Source organism: Mustela putorius, unplaced genomic scaffold, assembly GCF_011764305.1.
Source record: "Mustela putorius furo isolate JIRA1106 unplaced genomic scaffold, ASM1176430v1.1 tig00003903_pilon_pilon_pilon, whole genome shotgun sequence".
Lineage (NCBI taxonomy): Eukaryota > Metazoa > Chordata > Mammalia > Carnivora > Mustelidae > Mustela > Mustela putorius.
The window spans coordinates 1,573,094-1,595,174 of record NW_025422051.1 but is presented as its reverse complement, the minus strand read 5'-3'; the positions used below and the strand labels follow the sequence as shown (position 1 = coordinate 1,595,174).

Here is a 22,081-nt window from a genome sequence, read left to right as displayed (position 1 = left end):
TAGCTAGAAGTTTAATGAATTTTAAGGTAGGGGTGGAGGGGTAGGGAGAGGGAAGTAAGCTGGAAAATGTAATGTCAGAAGCATTTCAAAGAGCTCCCTTCATTTGAACATGTGCTTTTGGGGTGTTATATGTGAGGAAACAGAGGATTTTTTTTTCATATTTGTGTTTTTCATTTGTTTCCGGCAAATTCCTATCATAAGGTTCCGACAGTGGGGGAGACAGATGTCAGCACCTCTCTGGCTTCCTCTTCCCCATAAAGACTTTAAAGCATATTTACTGTTATAATGTTTATATTTGGTGATACAAGGAAAATTCCTATTTTAACAATGTGAACTACCCAAGAGCAAAACTCAGGGATATCTTGCCTGATGGGTTTACATCTCTTGTGAACCTGAGAATTCCTACCACATACGAAGTTATTTTTTATTTTTGGTGGGGATGAGGACTGTGCATTTGGGAGACTATATCAGCATTTCTGGGGGTATGTGGGATTTTTATGTTTCTCCAAAGGGCATGTGGGTTTAAGAAATGATAGACAAATGCTGTCCAAACTGGTCTATGACCCATAAAAGGTTAAGGATCACTTAGGTGGAGCAGAATATGCAAGAACTTGAATAGCTATAAATTTTCAACAGGTAGGTTTGTTGGTTCTCTGAAGTATCTGTTAAAACTGTCTCCTGCTGGTTATGCCTTCAGGTGTGAAGGCACACAAATGTAACATAGTTTTGATGTACAAGGATTGTCGGTTTGAAGATGTTTATTGAAATGGGATTTGGGGATGCCTGGGAGGCTCAGTTGGTTAAGCATCTGCCTTTAGCTCAGGTCATGTGGGATTGAGCCCCACATCAGGTTCCTTGCTCAGCAGGGAGTCTGCTTCTCCATCTGCCTGCCCTTCTCCCTGCTTGTTTCCTCATACTTTCTCTCGGACAAATAAATAAAATCTTAAAAAAAAGAAAAAAAGAAATGGGATTTGGCCTGTATTGCTTTGCTTTGACGAACACAGTGGATGCTGATCAGGAGCAGTTTGGAAATTACTGTTCAAATCCTGAGACATTCTTTTATTCAACAAGCATGGTACAGAGATGCGTAGAACAGAGACCTAGAGGGCTCCTCGTCTTATGGGAAAGAGTGACATCTAAACAAATAATTGGGTTAGGTTGAATTACGTGTCGGAATAGGGAGAGGTGCAAAATGTGACGGAAGCCTAGAGAAAAGCATGCCAAATTTTGAATTTTGAGCTGATCTGAAAAAAATGAGTGGGAGTTTGCCAGATGGGCAAATGAGAGAATTGCATTCTGGGCAGGACAGAGAAGCACTGTTTGGGAACTTCCAAGTTACTCCGTTTGCCTTGTGTGAGATGTGTGGGCCACGATCTCGGATGAAGCTGGGAAGGTAGTCGGAGGCCAGATAATAAAGAACCTTGTATGTTCTAGGAAGGATTTTACACTTTATCCGGGAGACAAAGATCCTAAACAGGGAAGTAACATAATCAGATTTTGTTTTAGAAAGATTACTTTGGCAGCAGTGTTAAGGTGAAGTTGGAGCTAGAGAGAAAGCAAGCCAAGAACCGGTTGGAAGGTTTCTGGTAGAGTAGTTGAGGGAAGGAGGCGGTGGTCTGAGCAGAAGCAGGGGCAGCAGGGACAGAGAGCCACGGGATGAATTCTAGAACTGTCCTGTGACTGGATGTGGCTGGGGGACAGCCCAGGCTGACACCCAGTTAGGGTGTTTGAGACTGGTGATGCCAGCCACAGAGCTGACCATGGGAGGAGGTCACAAGGGCATGGGGATGATGGGAAGTTAGAGTACCGACTTTGGTTTGGCCTCTTTTGCTTGGGACACCTGTGGGCTGTCAGGTCCATGATTAAAAGATAGTGCTGGGAGTAGAGAACTGAAGTTGGTGCGGGTGGGGATCTAAAGTTTTGTTCGGAATGACGCAGAAAGAGCTTGTATTTTTTTTCTCTGTTTAATGGGAAATGTCGTTAGTAGTTAATGATTTATTTATTTTCTAATAAAAACATTTTAATGGGTGCCAGTTCTTAATAAAATGGCCCATTTTCTTAATAAATAATGTATTTTGCTCTCTCAGCCCTGAAACTGGATCTGCTTAAAATGACATTGGAGTAAAACCGAATTTTTCTACCATTAGTGAAGAGGGGAGTATTCCCTATAATTGTGACTTATTCTTTGTTGTTGTGCAACCTCCGAACTGACAAGTGTAGTATAATGATAGTGTGGCTGGCTGTATGGTTAAAAATATGGTTTTAGGGTCGCTTCTGCTGGTTCTATCACATGATAGCTGTGAGACCTTGGGAAAGTCCCTTAACCTCTCTGTTTCTCAGATTTCCTCAGTTTCCACCTTTGTAAAATGAGAATAATAATAGAACTCATCTTATAGAGTCATTTTGAAGATTAATCTACGTAAAGCACTTAGGACTTTGTAAGTGCCGTGTTAAGTGTATGCCTTTATTCTTAGTAGTAAGACAGAATATTGCCCAGCATATAGTAAGTGGTCATTAAAATTTAGCAGTAGCTGCTGTTGTTACTACCATTACTATGGCTACTACTTATATGACTACTGCTATTGTTGTCACTATTATTTTGCTCTAGCCTGAGGTGGGCCTGAGGCCCTGTTCTGTGGAGGGAGTTTCAGGTTGTCCTTGGAAGCCCTGCCCTGTGGTCATCTGTTTGGGTCTTTAAGTAGAGGTTTCAATTCTTAGAAAACCTCTAAAGCATCCTTAGAAAACATCTAGCCCAACCCCAGAGGTTAAGTGATATGCCCATACTCAGACAGGTTGATAGTGGTGACAGGACTAAAACCCAGGTGTCCTGGTTCCCTATTCCAATTTTCTTTCCATGGGCTCACAGAAGAGGGAATGTGTGGGTCTGTTCTCAGCTCAAGGAAGCTCTGAGTCAGTTTCTAGAGCTAGTTGAGGAACTCTAAGAGCCAGAGGAAGCCAGGTCTCAGCCTCTGGGGTCAATGTTGTCTAGCTCCTCCTTGGAGAAAATTTTTTTCTTTTAAAGATTTATTTATTTATTTATTTATTCGACAGAGAGAGATCACAAGTAGGCAGAGAGGCAGGCAGAGAGAGAGAGAGAGGAGGAAGCAGGCTCCCTGCTGAGCACAGAGTCCGATGCGGGACTCGATCCCAGGACCCTGAGATCATGACCTGAGCCGAAGGCAGCGGCTTAACCCACTGAGCCACCCAGGCGCCCCCAATTTTTTTCTTTTTAAAAAGATTTTTATTTATTTATTTGACAGAGATCACAAGTAGGTAGAGAAGCAGGCAGAGAGGGTGAGGGGAAGCAAGCTCCCTTCTGAGCAGAGAGCTTGGTTGCGGGGCTTGATCCCAGGACCCTGGGATCATGACCTGAGCCGATGGCAGAGGCTTTAACTCACTGAGACACCCAGCGGCACCCTTCCTTGGAGAACTTTATCAGAATTCCCATACCTCTTAAACATGGCTGGCATTATTGACTTCATTCGATGAAGCCCACTAACACATTTCCTGGCTCCTTTAAACAGAGTCTACAGGGCCAAATTTAATATTTTTGGTAACTCAGGGTCATCATCAATACCATCAGTTTTCTTGGTCTAATGGTCAAGAATTATTGACAAGAGGACTAGCCAGTTTGGGGTGGCATGAGGTTGAAGATATGTGGTCAGGTATTATTTCTTTATTTGGTTGTCATTAGGCACCAGCTTGCACCAGGCATTGTGCTGAGCCCTGGAGGTGCTGTGGTTAGTAAAACGGGTACGGTCTCTGCTTTCATGGAGCTTGCCAACTAGGATAAAGGGAACATTTCAAATTCACGAAATGATTTATTGAACAAATGTCCCGAAGTAATTTGGAAAAAATGACACCAATATAAATTTAGAAGATGAAAATAGTGTTTCTTTTTAGGAGGGAGTGCCTCAGAATTGTCCATAGTGCTTTTAGAAAGGTGCCTGCTCAGGTCTTAGGCCCCTAAATTGTGGTTCAGTCTTGGGACCTGAGCATTTAAAAAAACAAACAAACAACAAACCTCTGTAAGCAATTCTGCTCAGTAATTCTGTTTGGGAACGGCTACATTAAAGAATTAAAACTTTTTAAAAAAGAGATGGTAATGGAACTCAGAAATATAGGAGAACATATAATTGTGGGGTAGGGAAGATATTTGTATGCATAATATTAAAGGTAAAATAAAGAATAAAACAATATAATCAACTATATGAAAATTTAAAAGTTCCTCCGAAAACCATACAGTTAATGAAAAAACTGGAAGCAATTGCAACAAGACTCATTATTCTTAATACATAAAGACTTACAGAGCAATAAGAAAAACATAAGTGTTCGACTAGCAAAGGATGGGAATAGGAAAATACATAAAAGAAGAAATCTAAATGGCCCATTAATGTGAAAAATGTTCTCAGTGGTAGTCAAGGGAGATTTAGGATGGCATACCATTTTCTCCAATATAATTTGCAAAAATTAAAAAGGAATGACACAATTCAGTGCTGGCAAGGACATGAGGAAGCAGGCATTCTGATACACTTCTAGTGGGAACATGAGTTTGGCAGTGTTTATCAGAAGCTTTAAAAACCATATTTACCTTTTGACCCAGCATTGTTTTTTTGGGGGGGGGGATTTATCCCAAGGAAGTAATTAAGGATGTGCACAAAGGTATGTCAATAAGGATATTCATTGCACCATTTTTGAAGTGGGGAAAAATTGGTAACGTTTGCATTCTGAGAGAGCGATGCAGTGGAATACTATAGTTACCAAAAAGGATAATGTTGAGTTCTCCTTATTAACATAGAACATAGGTCCATAGTGTGATGTTATGTGAGTGGTGGTGGGGGAAGCAGATCCCAGATTATCCATAGTTAAAAGTGTTGGCTCCGGGGATGAAAGGCACAGCATAGGGAATATAGTCAGTGGTATAGTAACACACCATTGCATGGTGACAGTTGTGTGGTGACCATTGTGTGGTGACAGTTGCGTGGTGACAGATGAGAGCTATATTTGAGGTGAAGCACAGCATAAGGGATAGACTTGTGGGCTCACTGTATTGTACGCCTGAAACTAATCTAACATTGTGCGTCAACCATACTCAAAAAAGAAAAAAAAAAGAAAGAAAGAAAGAAAAGAAAAGAAAAGAAAAAGAAAAAAATGTTGGGACGCCTGGGTGGCTCAGTTGGCTGGGCGTTTGCCTTCTGCTCAGGTCATGGTCCTGGGGTCCTGGGATTGAGTCCCGTATCAGGCTCCTTGCTCAGTGGGGAGCTTGCTTCTCCCTCTGCCTGCTGCTCCCCCTGTTTGCTTGCTCTCTCTCTTTCTCTCTCTCTCTCTGTCTATCTCTCTCTGACAAATAAATAAATAGATCTTAAAAAAAAAAGTCTGGGCTCTGGGTTTAGAGATGGGTTGAAATCCCAGCTTTATCAGCTGGGTGATGTTGTTAGTAAGAAAGGGAAAAAATTGTAGTGAACCCAATAGTTCCCAACTCGTACACCCACTAGGATCACCTGGGGAGCTCTTAAACCCTCCCAGGTGCAGGTCTCACCCAGCTGATTAAAAGCCATAATCTTTGGGGACTGGATGCAGCCTTCAGGAGTTTTGAAGCTCCCTGGGTGACTTCAGTGTGTAGACAAGTTTGGGAATGGTGGAGCTAACACAGAGAGGATGGGTGGTGGGAATATGAGGAAATCACAGTGGCTGGCATGTGGTAGTGGTCAATACATGGTAACTATTATTAGTATCTATCATTTCTTAATAATCTGACCCCATTTTTATAAGATTTTATTTATTTATTAGAGAGAGAGATCATAGGCAGAGAGGCAGGCAGAGAGACAGAGGGGGAAGCAGGCTCCCCGCTGAGCGGAGAGCCCAATGTGGGGCTCGATTCCAGGATCCTGCGGTTATGTCCTGAGCTGAAGGCAGAGGCTTAACCCACTGAGCCACCCAGGTGCCCAGTATGACCCCATTTTAATATATGTGTTTGTGTCTATGTGCGTATGATATAAAGAAAAATCTGAGGGGATGTACACAAAAGTATTAAAAAAGAAATTACAGTTGACTTTTTTTTTTGCTTATTTGACAGTTGTTTTTGCTTATTTGTATCTTCCAATTTTTCTGTAACTAATATGGATTCCTTGATAATTGTTTTTAAAAAGTGTAACTTCTGAAGGAAATCTCTGATAAATGTGCACAACTTTACATATTGTCATATTTATAATAGTGAAAAACTGAAGACATAGTTTCCATAGTAGGGGAATGTGAGTAAATTATGGCAGGTCCACATAGTAAAACATCTGGCCATTAAATATCAAGACTTATGCTGAGAAAAATCTTCATGATACAGTGAAAAAATATGGTACTATTCCATTTCTGTCTTTTTAATTTAAGTGTGAGATTATATGTATTTCTGTGTGTTCACATGTTACATACACGCCTGTGAATGTAATGATAAATATGGAATGGAAGGAACCAAAGTTGTTAAAGTGGCTATCTCCAGGTAGTAGGATGCACTTTTTCCCCCTCTTGTTTGGTCTTTTATTTTCCAGATTTTATACAATGAGTATGTATTACTTTTATAATAAAAAAATAAGTGGGCACCTGGCTGGCTCAGTGGATTAAAGCCTCTCCCTTTGGCTCTGGTCATGATCCCAGGGTCCTGGGATTGAGTCCCGCATCGGGCTCTCTGCTCTTCACGGAGCCTGCTTCCTCCTCTCTCTCTGCCTGCCTCTCTGCCTACCTGTGATCTCTGTCAAATAAATAAATAAAATTTAAAAAATAAGTTATTTGAAAATGCAATATACAACAATAGCGTCACGAATGAGGAGTGAATTGTGTGGGCTTCTGGACAGTTTCTTCAGGCACTCTATGCCCTCCCCCAACATTAAAAAAAAAAAGAACCCAAGACCCCCAAGCCTTTGGTCAGAGCAGTTTTTTTGCTACTAGTACTTCCTCAAGTACTCTTGTGATTTTTGGCCGTCTCTCCTATTGACTCCAGAAACTCTTTTGGGAGTGAGAGTGGGGACAGGCAGGGAGATTGTGCAAAAATTGGGAAATTACCGTTCATCTGACGTGGAATTACATAATAAGAGGAGGTAGCAAAATATGTCAGGGTAAGCATGAACATAAGGCAGAGGAAAACTGTAGTAAAACAGATAGTAGCAATGAGAAACTCCCGATCTAAAGGAAGTATGTTTTGACCTCACAGATTTTTTTTTTCTTAGCACATCACAGTGTATATTTGTAAACACTCTGGTGATTTAGCTAACACATGGAGGCTGGGGGAGCATCACAAAGCAGTTAGTGGATTGATGACAGAGCTTCAGTGTGAAATCAGGATCGCTGTGTGGCTTGAGAGTTGGACCACCATCATCTGCGAGAAGCCATCTGTTCCTGCCTGTTGACCAAAACATTAGTATCTACACAACTCTCAAACAAAAGTCGCGTTGTTAGAGCAGGAGTAAGGACACAGAGCAAACTGCCCCTTTTTCTCTTTATCTGGCAGAGTGTTTCACCTGTGGCAGGTCCAAGAGAAGGGTTCTTCAGTCTCTTTTCACTCTCACCTCCTACAGGTCCTTAGCGGGGCAGAAAAGGGGGGGGGTTAGATGGGGGGTAAGCAAAAATAATCTCCCAGAAAATATTTCTCTAAGAGCCAGCCGTTCCTTCTCAAGCAGACGGCTGTGGAAGGAGCATGGGCCCTGGAATCTGATACATCCGAATCTGAACCCAGTGCTGCCAGGTGGTGGCCGAAGTTACCAAACTCTGAAAGCTTCGCTTGTCTCATCAGCGGGTCAAGGGTAGCCTCAGGAGACAGACTCCCTGGGTTTGTATATTGGCTGTCACTGCTAGCTGTGGGCAAGTTATTTTATCTCTTCGTGTTTCACCTTCCTCATCTGTAAAATGGGTTTAGAATAATCATACCTACTCATAAGAGGATTGGGAGGATGAGATGAGGTAATACATCTAGAACCTTGGCACACTGCTGGCCACTTGTTAGGCACTCACCTTTACTATTAAAACGTGCAAAAAGGATATGACAATATTTGCTTCTCGTGGTCATGTACAAGAGTGAGAATCATTAAACACTCACCTGTTGTAGCTGTTCTGATTGTATTATAATTGTGGCAGAAAAAAACATCAACTTAAGTCTTCAAGGGATTTTTTTTAAAGATTTTATTTATTGGACAGTGAGAGATCACAAGTAGGCAGAGAGGCAAGCAGAGTGAGAGAGAGAGAGGAGGAGGAAGCAGGCTCCCTGCCCAGCAGAGAGCCCGTGGGACTTGATCCCAGGACCCCGAGATCATGACCTGAGCTGAAGGCAGAGGCTTAGCCCACTGAGCCACCCAGGCAGCCCAAGGGTTTTTTTTTTTTTTTTAATAAAGACTTTCATTTATCCACTTGACAGAGATCACAAGTAGGTAGAGAGGCAGGCAGAGAGAGAGGAAGGGAGGCCCGACACAGGATTCGATCCCAGGATCCCGGGACCATGACCTGAGCCGAAGGCAGAGGCTTAACCCACTGAGTCACCCAGGCGCCCCTCAAGGGATGTTTTTAAACTGGAAAGGATCTTTCAAGGTGATCTGGTTCAAACATCTCATCTTTCATGGGAGGAAACTGAGGCCTAGGGAAACCGATTCTGGGTCACAGAGCTGTCGCATGGTGCTTCGAGCCAGGACACGGCCCCAGCTCCCGATAATCCGCTCTCCCTAGCACGCTTGCTCTGTCAGTCTGTCTCCCTGTTTAGCCCTCCTACAGTTACACTGTCTCCCTTAGGCCTGGCTATTTTATAATTTTCTGCTAAGTGTTAGCCTTCCCCTCCTGCACATTATTGTGACTTTGAAAAGATTAGGGTGATTCGCCCCTCCCCCAAAGAATTGTTTTTTTTCACTGAGGCTTCCAGAGTATGTTTTTTTTTTTTCTTCTAGTCACCCTCTTGACATTTTTGAAATAAACTATAGGTTACATTTTAATGAGAATTAGGATTCAAAGCTTCCTGTTTCATGTAATGCTATTCTGTGTGTGGCAGGATGGGGGGAGAGGGGACTAGAAAGTTTCACTCAGGGTGGCAGCAAATGCCAGATTCTCCTTCTTCTTTCTGCCTTCTGTATTTATCTACCCATGGCCAGACCAGAGAAGCTGTTGAGGAGTTAATAAGATGAGGTAACCCCCTTAGTAATGACATATTTTGATGCTTTTCAACCCAATACCGTTCAGGCATTTTATTATACTTATTTAGGACTTCTGCCCTGACTACTTCCATGAAGAGCAACCCAGAAATTACAACACAGAGCCATTAGAAATGAATCCAGGAAAGGGACTGTCCAGTGGAAATGAAATAGCTGTTACGAAGCCTGCGAGATACTCAGGACACTGAGTTTTTTTTTTTCTGGTTTCTTCCTTCTTCTGGCTTGCCCACAAAAAGAGAAGCACACTAAATTACATTATTATTATTGTTATTATTTTAAGTTTTTTATTTTAATCCTAGTTAATTATATAGTATCGTATTAATTATTTTAGGTGTACAGTATAGTGATTTGATACTTCTATACCTTAAATTACATTATTGACATCTTCTGGCCCCAAAGTGTATTCAGATATAGAGAACCCTCCTGGCCCTGTCTCTGCTGAGCCTTCTGGTCCTTCCACCAGCCTCCTTTGCCCTGGCCTGTGGCTACGTATGGCTCAGCACTGAGTATTCCCAGGTCAAAATCGTAGTTTTCCTGTTTAGCTTGAGAGTGGCGAGGGGCAGGTGGGCACAGAGATCGCCACTATCCAGATTTCCAGCTCTGCCAAGACCTCAGGTCCTGTACCCTGGCGGTAAGTAATAATAATAATAGAGCCTCATTCTCTCCACTGAATGATTGTGCCACCATCCACCTGGCTATCAGAGCCGGAAGTCTGAGAGGCACGGCACAGCCTTTTGCTCCTCTCTGCCTGCAGTTGCCTCCTGATGGCCTACATCATTTCAGTAGGTTTGCATTCTGGACAAGTGTCTACTTTTCAGCCATCAGCTCAGGGTCATCTCTTCTCTGTAGTCTTTCCCGTCCTCTGGTAAAATGAGCCTTCTTTCCCTTCCTTGTGTCTTTCTCCGCTGTATCATATACCCCTTGAGGGCATTGGCTGTATTCGTTCGGTACTTTTTTTTGGGGTCTGCTGTGTGCCAGGCACAGCATTGGGCAGGTACTGGGGTTTATAGCGGTGAACACAAAAGTCCCTTTTCTTGCCTTCCGTAAGCCTTGCAGCCGTGTGGTGGAGTTGCATTGCAAACAAATACACAAATATTTCACTGTGAGCTATTATGAGCACTAGGAAGTAAAATCCTATAAAAAGAATAATAAAGGAAACATAACTTATTGGGAGGAGGAGTCTGGGACAAAGTGACAGGTTCAGCTGAGATCAAAAGATGAGCAGGAGCCGTCTAGGCAAAGAGTTGGGGGTGTGTGTGGGCGTCCCAGGCAGAGGAAATGAAGGGGAAGTCCCTGAGGTGCAAGAACCTGGCTTTTTCCCCAGTGTGGTCCACTGTGGCTGGATGATGGTGAATGAGAAATCCAGGGACATGGGATGAAACTGGAAGGATGGGGAAGGCTCTGGGCACACAGGGTTTGTAGGCCACGTTACTAAGTATTCTCAGTGCAATGGGAGGGCTTTGGGGAAAGGTCGGATGGGGCAGGGCAACAGTGAATGAGGGGAGGGTCTCATTCATCTTCATATACTGACTACCTAGCAGAGAGTACCCAGCACATACTATGTGTTCATGGAATCTTTGTGAGTAATAATGAGTAATAATTACTTTGCCTTCCTGCGAGGATGGCCATGAAGGTTAAATGAGGTAAGATATGCTAAGGTGTTTTGCAAAATAGAAAATGTTAAATAAGTGTCATTCTAGACGTGAGACACTGGATGCTGTGTGGTGATGCTTATCAATGTTCACTCTTAGGGGATGAACCCCGATTCTCTGTTAAACTAGCAATCTCTCAGTCAGATTATCCCATACCACAATATGCTGGTGTACTGAGTCTTACATATTCAAAGTGTGCCTTCATGGCCAGTGACTTTAATTACGCAATATATCCTATTATGTCGCACTTCTGATGTTAGTGATCATTGTGGGTGATATTGCCGCAGTGTGGGTTTCTCTTCTACACTGAATTCACTCAGTAAGTCTCCAGACCTAAGGAATTCATTATTTAGGACCTGGATTAATGCTGAGGAATAGCACCCTTTGAACTTGGCATTTGGATGAGGGCAGAGTTCTTCATGGTGAGGTGAGGTGTGGCCGCTACCTACTGTGGTGTTGTTTTCTAGGGTGTGTTAAAATAAAAGACGTAACAAAATCATCAGCGCTTCGCTATTTTTTGGAAAGATTTTATTTATTTATTTGACAGAGAGATCACAAGTAGACAGAATAGCAGGCAGAAAGAGAGGGGGAAGCAGGCTTTCTGCTGAGCAGAGAGCCCAATGCGGGGCTCGATCCCAGGACCCTGAGATCATGACCTGAGCCAAAGGCAGAGGCTTAACCCACTGAGCTAGCCAGGTGTGCCAGTGCTTTGCTATTTTTGCATTAAACATCTAGTTCTCTATTTACAGTACAGCATCATTAGACCAGGTGACTGCTTTCAAAGCCCCTGTCTGTGCAGTCAGTGGGAGAATACATTGTTAGGGCCCATTTGGAGGGCAGTTTGAAAGTTCTTACCAAAATATAAGATATGTATGTCTTTTGTTGCAGTGAATCTGTTCTAAAAAGGAACAGCACAAAAGTCACTGTTCATGAGGATGTTAGGTGTTCCATTGCTGAAACTCTTTCACTCTTGACAGTCTTGGTGCCCATCACAAGAGACTGGTTGTGTTAATCATGGCATACATACACACTCAGTGGGATGCCGAGCATTGTGTTAAGAAGAATGAGGTAGATGTATATATCATGAAAGGGAATGGTGTCCAAGATATATTTGAAGTGGAGAAATGGGTGCAGAATGATACTGTATGATCCCATCTGTGCAATGGAAAGGGGGGGCTGAAAGGATAGACAGATAGGAGTTTGTATATATGTATATTTACATATGCATAGACATTTTCTGGAAGGATACATGAGAAACAGTTATCAGTTATTACCTTGGAAATTAGGGGTTGGAAGGGCAAGGGGGTTTTCATTTTCACTTGATATCTTTCTATATTGCATGCCTTGTTTACAGCAAGCCAAAATGCCTTTAAATAATAAAATTGAAATAAAACCTATACCTCACTTGGTTCTTTTCTTGAACTATTATACTAAGGAATAAAAAGTTATGATAATGGTTGAGGCAGAGTCTGGGCAAATCAAGGGCCTCTGTAAACTGTCAGGGAATCATCATGGGCAGGGGGCTTAAGGGAGCTGTGGTTTTGTTAAAGCTTCATTTTAAGAAAGTAAGTGAGAGAAAATTAGGTAAAAAATCATGATTTTATTAGGTTTTCCTTTTTTTTGATGAAGCAGTTTTAATTATGTCATTAGTTTTGATATGTGGGTATTTTAATACCTAAGTTGCACAGTAATTGTATTCTAGGCCACAATTAAACAATTAAGTGTCTTCGTGTCTAGATAAATAGCTGTTGTTCTTGTTTGACTTGTTTAAATATTGTTAAGTGAATGCTAGGCTACAATTTCTTGAGCTTTTTGCCCAAGGTCCTGATGAGGAATGCAGGTATAGTCTTAGTTTGAAATGAAGAAGATATAAGTTGCTATCTATTTGTATAATAAAGTTTCTATTAAATCCTCAAATGTTTTAAGCTCATTTTAGCTTACCCCCCAACAAAAAGACCACTTTTCCCTGAGTATGAGAAGAGGAATGTTCAAATGAATGTCCTCTTGATTTGCTATAATGAATAATTCCTTTACTCAGCTATATGTTTAGAGACCAGAGTCCCTAGGTTGTTTTAAATGACTTTGGTTTGCTAATATTTGGAATTTTAGCCAGTGGATTAAGAAGCAAGACAGGTTTTATTCTTGGATGTATAATTGTACCTATAAGCTATAATTGGGCTGGTGGCAGAGACTGGAGTGATGGGAACAATTGTGAGAAAAGAGGATAAGTAATTTCAGGCTATTGATTGGTATAGAAAGAGGGGACCCATAAAGGATGTTTTTGAGAGATTTTCTGCATGTGGAAATGTAGAGCATGAGGAGCTGCCCGGAGTGTGGTTTGAGGTTGAACCTGAACCTGGACCTGGATGTTACACCTAGAGAACCAGACAGGAAGGTTCTTGTCCTTGCTGGTGATCAGAGAAGCTGTTAGAAATGGCCCCAGCTTAGACTTGGCATAAATGAGGGAGGAACTGAGAGAAGAAAGCAGACATCCTAGAAAGAGAAGACCCTGAACCATGAACGGGCTAAACTTTGTATGTGCTGAGCCTGTACTTGGCTACCTCATGTAGAGAATGTTGCTGACAGGCCTCACTTCATAGTAAAGTATTCTCATTTGACTGAGGTCAAGGAAGGGAAGAGAAAAATAATAGCTATCATTTACCGATTGTTTACCATGTACTTTTCTTTACATGTACTTTTCCTTTATGTGGATTCTGAGCTTATAACTGATAGAGCCTGGGTCCAACCAAGGCTGTCTGCCTGAAGAAGCTGTGCTCTCGGCTATTCTGTATTCCTAAGTCCATTGCTCCAAGAATTCCTGCTCTGCCATCACCCCCAAGACAGTCAGGGTGGCAGCCAGGTATGAAAGAGGAAAGCTTTCTGTTAGAGTTCCCTTGGTACTCTAATGATGGTGCTAATGAGCAAGCACAATGATCTCAGGAGAATGAGATAGCAGACGCTTAAATAAAGTGTGGATGGAGGAATGAAATGCAAGTCTGTGGCCAAAATTCTGGGTTATTTCTGAATTGGATTATGTCATTTAGTGAGTATCTTCTGTGGGGAAGACTCTACTAGGTGTCATGTGTGCGACTGAGAGGAAACAGAAGCAGACACTGTCTTCCCCACAGCTAGTCTCTGAGGCAGTTAAAACGTGTGCATAAATTGCCATGACCCAAACTAGTGTTAGATACACATTAGAAGAGAAGTTTAGGATGCCGTAGGACTTAGACAAAGGGGAGGGGGAAGCATCTGAGGCAGACCATGTAGTAGGGGGAAAGTTCTTCTATAGTTGCTGATGTTAGAGATACAATTTCAGGCAGGAAAGCACAAGGTACATTTGAGGGAATGGGAAAGAAAGTATCATGCCAGGCCTCTTATATTTATGTGCATTGTCTCATTACATCCTTCTAACAACCCTTTCCTGGCCACACGATTTATTGTCAAAACTCAGACACTTCTGAGAGTGAGAAGAGTGGTTTGCTATTCATATGGTGTAGGCATATAGACAGGGACAGTCTCAGAAAAACCAGGATAGATGAGGCAGTTGATACTACCCTTAGTTAACAAATGAGAGAAAGGAGGTTCTAAGTCACACAGCTAGGAAGCGATAGAGCCAGAATTAGAAACCAACTGCAGCCCCCAAACTAAGAGATCCGTACTTTATTCTGTAAGCAATGGGGGCAGTTGGGCTTGGAGCAGAGAATGCCACGGTTATTACTATGCAAGACAGGTGGGAGGCAGATACCACAAGTGGGGTGATTAGTTAGGAGATTGCCCAGAGAGATTCAGACAGGACATTCCAAGGGTCTGGTTATAAGCTGTTGACTTCGGGGATTTAAAGGAGGGGATAAATGGGAGACACATCACAAAGGAAGAAGTGACAAACCTTGATTACTGGTCAGCTTTGGAGGGAGAAGAGTAAATGACTCAGGATCTCAGAATTCTTCTAGTGAAAACATCACATTAGCCAAAAGTAGCCGTCGTAACCTGGAAAGTTTATGTGAGTTTTCATTAGCATTCTAGACTTAAGGGAAAATCTGTTTCTCAGTACAATTGACTTACTGACTTATAATCATAAACAAATTATTTGATCCTCCTTTGCCCATATTTACTTATCTGTAAAATGTAATGTTGTCACTAAAAACTCTCCAAAATAGCAGAGATTGTCTGAATGTTTTTTTTTAACCTCTTTAACTTTTATTTTCAAAATTTCAAGTGCTTGTGCTCAGTAATGTGAAATTGAATCCCAGCGTTGAGTACAGTCACTTTTATATTCTACTGGCAAAGCAATAATGATCAAATCGGTAATGATGTGTTGTCTCCTGCTTCTGTGAACACCTTTAACTAATTGACAGATGAATTCTAATGCCTGCTTTATAACATTTTTTCTATAGTTTTTTTAAACTGCTTTTTAAAATATTATGATTTGGCTTTTTAATATGTTTATCTTAGCTCCACAGATACTGTAAAAAATACTCGAGGGACGGGAACGTGTATGTCCCTCTATTCTTCCTAATGCCTTGAAGACACACAGGAAATATTTATTAATTTGATCTGACCAGTTCATATGGCACAATAAGACTGCTTCTACTTTTGTTTTATACATTATATTTTGTTAATATGGTCTCAAATAGCATTGGGTTTTTGGTAGCTACATCTTACTCTGAGCTCATAATGAGCCCAAGGCCTACTTTGTTCTCCAAGTATATGTCTGTCTCTCTCTTTTTCTTCTTCTTAAAAAAGAAACAAACAAAAAAAAACCTTTCTGTCTTGGCTTTTACTCTTTTTAAGCATTAATGTAGTAAAGTTGTTATTTCTTGTTCCTCTTGTTAGGTTTAGCATTATCATACATATTTCATAAATATCTTTAATTAAAAAATATTGCTTGGTGTATTAGTGTTCTGTTGTGGCATAATAACTGACCACAGATTTAGTGGCTCAAAACAGTACCCGCTTATCTCAGTTTCCATGGGTCATGAGTCTGTCATGGCTTAGCTGGGTCCTTGCTCAGTTTCTCAGGCTACATTCAAGGTGTTGGCTGAGATCACAGTCTCATCTGAGGCTTGGCCGTCCTTTTCCAAGTTTACGTAGCTGTTGGCAGAATTTCGTTCTTTGCGGTTGGAGGATGAGGTTGGAGGATGGCTCCTGGAGGCCACCTGTCGTTCCCTGCCACATGGCCCTTTCCGTTGACACTTCCAGCACAGCAGCAAGAGATGGAGTCTGTCACACCGGCAAGAAGGAAGCCCATGCGCAGGTCTTGCCTTACCTGTGGTTATGCCTTCCGTGGTTCCAGTTTTCCGGGATCAGCTTAGTTTGGAAGCAGATGATCTTCTTTCTGACATGTAGCCAGAAAGTCAGTTCACCTTTCATCTTATCCTGTAGGCATGTTGTCATCTCATGACATCACAGGATAAAAGGGGTAAGTGTAGTACAGTTAGATATTTTGAGAGAGAGCACATTCACAAAACTTTTATCGTTGTATATTGTTATAATTGTTCTTTTGTTATTATTAACCTCTTACAGTTAATTATTAACCTCTTATTAACCTTATTATTGACTGTTAACCTCTATTGATACATTAAACTTTATCACAGGTATGTATGTATGTATAAGAAAGAATATAGTATATATAGGGTTTGGTACTGTCCATAATTTCAGGCATCCATTGGGGGTTTGGAACATATCCCCCATAGATGAGAGGGGGACTACTGTGAACACACACACACACGCCTAATCATGGGAGTAATCTCACATTGCCATTGCTGTATTCTGTTGGCTAGAAGCTAGTTACAAGGTCCCTCCACACTCAAGGCAAGGGGATTATACATGGGCATGTATAATGGGGTGGGCATTATTAGGGGTCACTATTAGTGTCTGATACAGTTGGCATAGAGCTGAAAGAGGCTAACTGAAGACTTAGCAGCTTACTATTAATCCATTAATGGACACTCACTGGGTAAGGCTGTCTCTAGCAGCTGTGACTATGACTTTACTGTCATCCAGCAATTTTTTTTATCTTGCTTACAAAGATGTAATGAGAGATGATGTTCAGTAATCTGCCTAAAGTCATGATGTGGGACCTTTGAAATAGAGAGCACTGGAGCAGGAGTAGAATTGTGGAGAGGGGAATTTCAGTTTGGATGCCTATAAATATCCAAGTATAGATTCATCTTCTCTGGGTCTGGGGCTTAGGAGAGGGTTTGGGCTTAAATAGAGATTTGGGACTCTTTTGTGTATAGATGGTTAATGGAGCCTAGGGTCTATGTAGAGTGTGAGAGAGGAAAGGTGGAGTTCTGGGGAAATCCAGGTACTTTGAGTGATTCCCCTGACCTTCAACAACCACCCAAAAAAGGAAGCAAATCATCTAGTTTCAGAGGAGAAGTTGGCTTATTTTTGTTTGCTTCTGTCTTCCTTTTTCCTCTCTTCTGTCTATTCCAGGTACTACTCATCCCATTAGCCCCATTTTCTCCTGATATCTTCCTTTCCACTGGACCCATTTGCTAGCCTGTCCATAAACATGTGATCTCCCTTTGCGGTGCCCCCTAGCTACCAATACCTGTCTAGCTAGCCACTTAACCTTTCTGGGCCTCAATTTTCTAAGATTGAGGGACATGACGTAGGGAGAAGGTTATGATTTTTGAGTAGCCTCTTTCAGATCTGAATTGTCTTGCCATGTTACTGTTCTCCCCCTTTCCCTTTTTGGTTCTGTTGACAGTTCAGTTCCTTTCTGAAACTTCCCTCCCTTGGCCACAGAGTTATTGTACTCTCCTAGTTCTCTTTCTGCCTGCCTTTCCTGCTGCTTCTTTGCTTTTGCTTTCTTCTGCCCGCTAATTCTGCCCATATTTGGGAGTGTCAACTTCTTTGCCTTTTCTCTCTTTATACTCTCTGCCTCTGAGATTTCACCTTCTCTCCTGGCTTTAGCTTTTTTGGTTTTTAATTATAGAAGTAATACACAATTACATGTTTATCTTGAAAAGCATCTTGAGCAAAAAGTGAAAGTGTCCCTTCAACCTCCTCCTCACAGGTAACCACCATTGATCATGCTGGTGTACTTTCTTCTAGGGGTTGAGTCCCAGACCCATATATTGAGCCCTAAACTGTAGTTTTTTCATCTGTGGCTGCAATCAAGATACTGTTATGCTTCGCTCTCAGCGTGACAGATTTAGTTAGCTGAATGACTTTGGGCATGCGGTTGATGTGATTCTTTCTGTGGTTATTTCTATTCTGTAGTTCTTTTGTGTCTAATATGTATTTCTTTCTGTGTTAAAGAGTTCTGTATTAAAGAGTAGATCTTCCCTATATGTTTGGGTGATCCTGTTGATAAGTTCTACTAATCCTACTGATAAGTTGTATGCACAGACCCAAGAAAACAGAATAACACTGTCAAAACTTGAGATGAAGAGGTGGTTGAATAGGCATAGGGCCCAGTCATTGGGAAGCAAACTTTGATCAGTACATTAAAGCCAGGGTGCTACCATTAAAGGACTAAATCATGGGTTTTAAAACTTAAATATCTTAATCTAAAATATTAGCTGCCAGCACCACTGTTTGTGTGGAAACATTTTGACTCTGTAAAAGATGTATGAATAATCTCTGCACTGTAATGGGTCATTTTACAAAATTACTGGCCACTATATGTGTACTAAAAGCAAATTAACTGGAAAGGTTATGCCTTTTGATGGTCCAGATTGCTAATGGAAGTTGATCATTCCATTAACGAGGCTGAGTGACCAGTAAGGATGCACCAAAAATTGCAGGTCTCTGTATAATCTTTTTTTTTTTTTTGGTCTCCATATAATCTTTTTTTAAAAAAATATTTTATTTATTTATTTGACAGACAGAGATCGCAAGTAGGCAGAGAGGTAGTCAGAGAGAGAGGGGGGAAAGCAGGCTCCCTGCTGAGCAGAGAGCCTGATGCGGGGCTCGATCCCAGGACCCTGGGATCAGAGCCGGGACCCGAGCAGAAGGCAGAGGCTTTAACCTACTGAGCCACCCAGGTGCCCCAGTCTCTGTATAATCTTTTTTTTTTTAAAGACTTTATTTATTCATTTGACAGAGATCACAAGTAGGCAGAAAGGCAGGCAGAGAGAGAGGAGGAAGCAGGCTCTGTGAAGAGCAGAGAGCCCGATGCGGGGCTCGATCCCAGGACCCTGAGATCATGACCTGAGCTGAAGGCAGAGGCTTTAACCCACTGAGTCACCCAGGTACCCCAGTCTCCATATAATCTTAATTACAAAGGTGTTTAGGGTATCCATGGTGGGGGATCCATAGTAGCGGTTCTCAACTGGGAGCAGTTGTGCCCCTCCACAATGTGTGGAGGCATTATTGGTTGTCACAACTGTGGGGGATGTTACTGGCTTCTAGTGGGTAGAAGTTGGGGAAGCTGCTAAATATCTTAAAATGCCCAGGCCAATGCCCCTCACCCCTGGACAAAGTTACCTGACCCAAGATGTCAGTGCTGCTGAAGTTGAGAAACCCTGCTCCAGGGCATTTGGGATTGGGGGGAGATCCATAGAGGTGGTCACTAATGCCCCTTTGTGTTTATGCTGATATCCTGTAGTTGTTAACCTCGGAGGATATGATGATTGTGACAGCAATCATAAATATCACGTAGGTGAACGTTACTTTTCTAGGTATTTTAATTACTTGGTTATTAATGGAAATTATCTCCAAACTTTGTCCTCATTTTTTTTTTTAAAGAGGAACTTATTGCCAGAACACTTAAAGAGAGAAAAACAAGAATGCTAACGCCTGATGCAATTTCATCTTGAGTTATTGCTCTGGCGTACTCCATTTTGATTCTTAGTCCTGAATATTACAGGTGACCTTAGTTTAAGTTTAAGTTTAAGAAACTGAGATTATAGCTCTGGAGTTTAAATGGGTTGTCTGAGGTCATATATTGATTGGATCGTAGAACCTGGTCTAGAAATCAGATTTCTTGATTTCTAGGCCGTTGTTCCTTCAATTCTGCCGTTGTTTCTATATTGCTGCTTCTCTCCTTTGAGTCTCCTGAAGAGCCGGGTCAAGTATGTCAAAGATTGGGTGGTCTCAGGTACTGGGCATTTTGCAGATGTATGCAAGAATATTCAATCTTACTGGTCATCTAGAACAACAACAGCAGCAACAGCAAAAATAACCCAAAATAAGGCAAAGTGAAACTTCAGGAGTCCTACCTTTTTCACCGATTAGCATGGATGCAGTATGACAGCAAATAGGGGACAGAACCTCAAGGAAGTGGTAGGGGTAAAAGGGTGTTAGCATAACACAGCTGGATGGCATTTCTCTTAGCTGCCATTTTGAAGAATGTTGCCTTTTGGGTCAACTCCCAAACTCCATTTGGCTTGCACTTTGGAATCTTCAGTGGGAAAAAAAAAAAGATTTTCCATTGCTCCCAGCTGCCCTGCATGGTTTAATAGACAACTGTTTGAAAGAGAATAGAAGCAGCATTGATTTACTTCATGAGCTTGGGAAATACACTTTGTGTCTTCATGTGCTCAGTTTCTTCAGCTAGTAAATGGAGGATGATGATGATGAAGGTAGTTGATGTTTATGGAGGACTTATAATTTTCCAGGTACTATTCTTAAGCCCTTTTATGCATATTATTAAAATTCAGTACAGCTTTATAAGGTAGATGCCATTTTTCCCATTTTTAAATTGAGGACGCTGAGGCAGAGAGGTTATGGTACTAGCTTTTATAGCTAATAAACAGAGTCTGCTATGAATCGAGGTATGCCGTTCATGGAAAATACACACCAGATTTCAAAGAATTAATATGACAAAAAGAATATATAGCATTTCAGTAATTTTTAAAGTATTGATTACATGTTGAAATGATAATGTTTGGGGTATATTGGATTAAATGAAATTTATTTTTAAAATTAATATTACCCTATTTCTTTTCACTTTTTAAAAAAGATTTTATTTATTTATTAGAGCAAGAGAGTACAAGCAGGAAGAGCAGCAGAGGGAGCGGGAGAAGCAGGCTCCCTGTTGAGCAGGAAGCCAGATGCAGGACTTGATCCCAGGACCCTGGGATTGTGACTTGAGCTGAAGGCAGATGCTTAACTGACTGAGCCACCCAGAAACCCCCTTTTCCCTTATCTTAATGTGGCTTCTTGGAAATTTAAAATTACACACATGGCTGGCACTTTTGTATTTCTTTTAGAAATGGCCCTTGTTTTATCAAGCTCCTGGAGGTGGGTGATCTCTTGCCCTATTGTGTAGTTGAGACTAAAAGTTGAGGGAGGTTTAAAACTTAAATCTTTAGGCTAAAGTTTGCCTCTGTGGTCAGTAAGTGTCTAAGGCAGACATCAGGCCGATTCTCTAATGCTTGCTTTATTAAGAGGTGGGGAGGGAGGATGCTTTTAAACATATATAAATTCTAAAATTTTAATCTTCTACACATCTGTTGAATAACTGTGTAAGACACTTGATAATGTGGCTCAGATAAAAATCAGTGACTTGGACTTCACCATCAAGGAGCTTATAATCTAGAAAGAGAACATGTACATACTCAATTCTACATTAAATCATATGTAATGAGTGGTAGAAACAAAGCACTTGGAATCCTAAGTGAACAAGAGGCCATTTGCCACTACGGTGAGGAGGAGGGAAGGTATGGGAAGGAGGTGACATTTGAGCTGGTTGGAGAAAGATGGATAGGATTTTAATAGAGGTCCCCTCTGTATTCAAAGGGACTTGCAGAAATAGGGGACAGGTCATTGAGCTGGCATGGTTTTCTGCTTGCCAAAGGAAAGCTCTGCATCGTACAAGAGGGAGAGAGGCCTGATACATTGAAATGGAGATTTTTAAGGACCCATTTATGTTGTTAGCCTTGCACAGCAGACCCCTTCTTGCATATACATACAAATTGCCAGTCATGAAACAGACTACTTACCTAAGTCTTTCTGATTTCTGATCTCCGGGATCAGCCAGGCAGCAAGTGTTGCTTAAGCACAGAGCTTGTTCCTATGCCTGTTGCTTTTAGGTATGTATCAGCAGGCAGATAAAGTGTGAACTATGGTTACAATGGGCCAGCCTTGAAATTAGCTTTAACATGAATTTATTCTTCTAAGTTGTGGTCTGATATCTCAAGCAAATAATTATAGCATGGGAGGAGGAAGTACAGGGGCAGAAAGAGTCCAGAAATGTTGTTCTAACAGAAGATTCTCCACCTGGAAATGGAGGAAGTGGAAAAAATACTCTCCTCACTCCCCACCAATACTACTGTATTGAATTCTGACCTTTCCTTC

At 41.6% G+C, this 22,081-nt stretch overlaps 1 protein-coding gene across 2 annotated transcripts in view; it reads left to right on the top strand.

Annotated features, from left to right (window-relative positions):
• The window catches only part of CLCN5 (chloride voltage-gated channel 5), a 155,686-nt gene that overhangs the window by 2,883 nt on the left and 130,722 nt on the right, over positions 1 to 22,081 (top strand). The window lies entirely within an intron of this gene.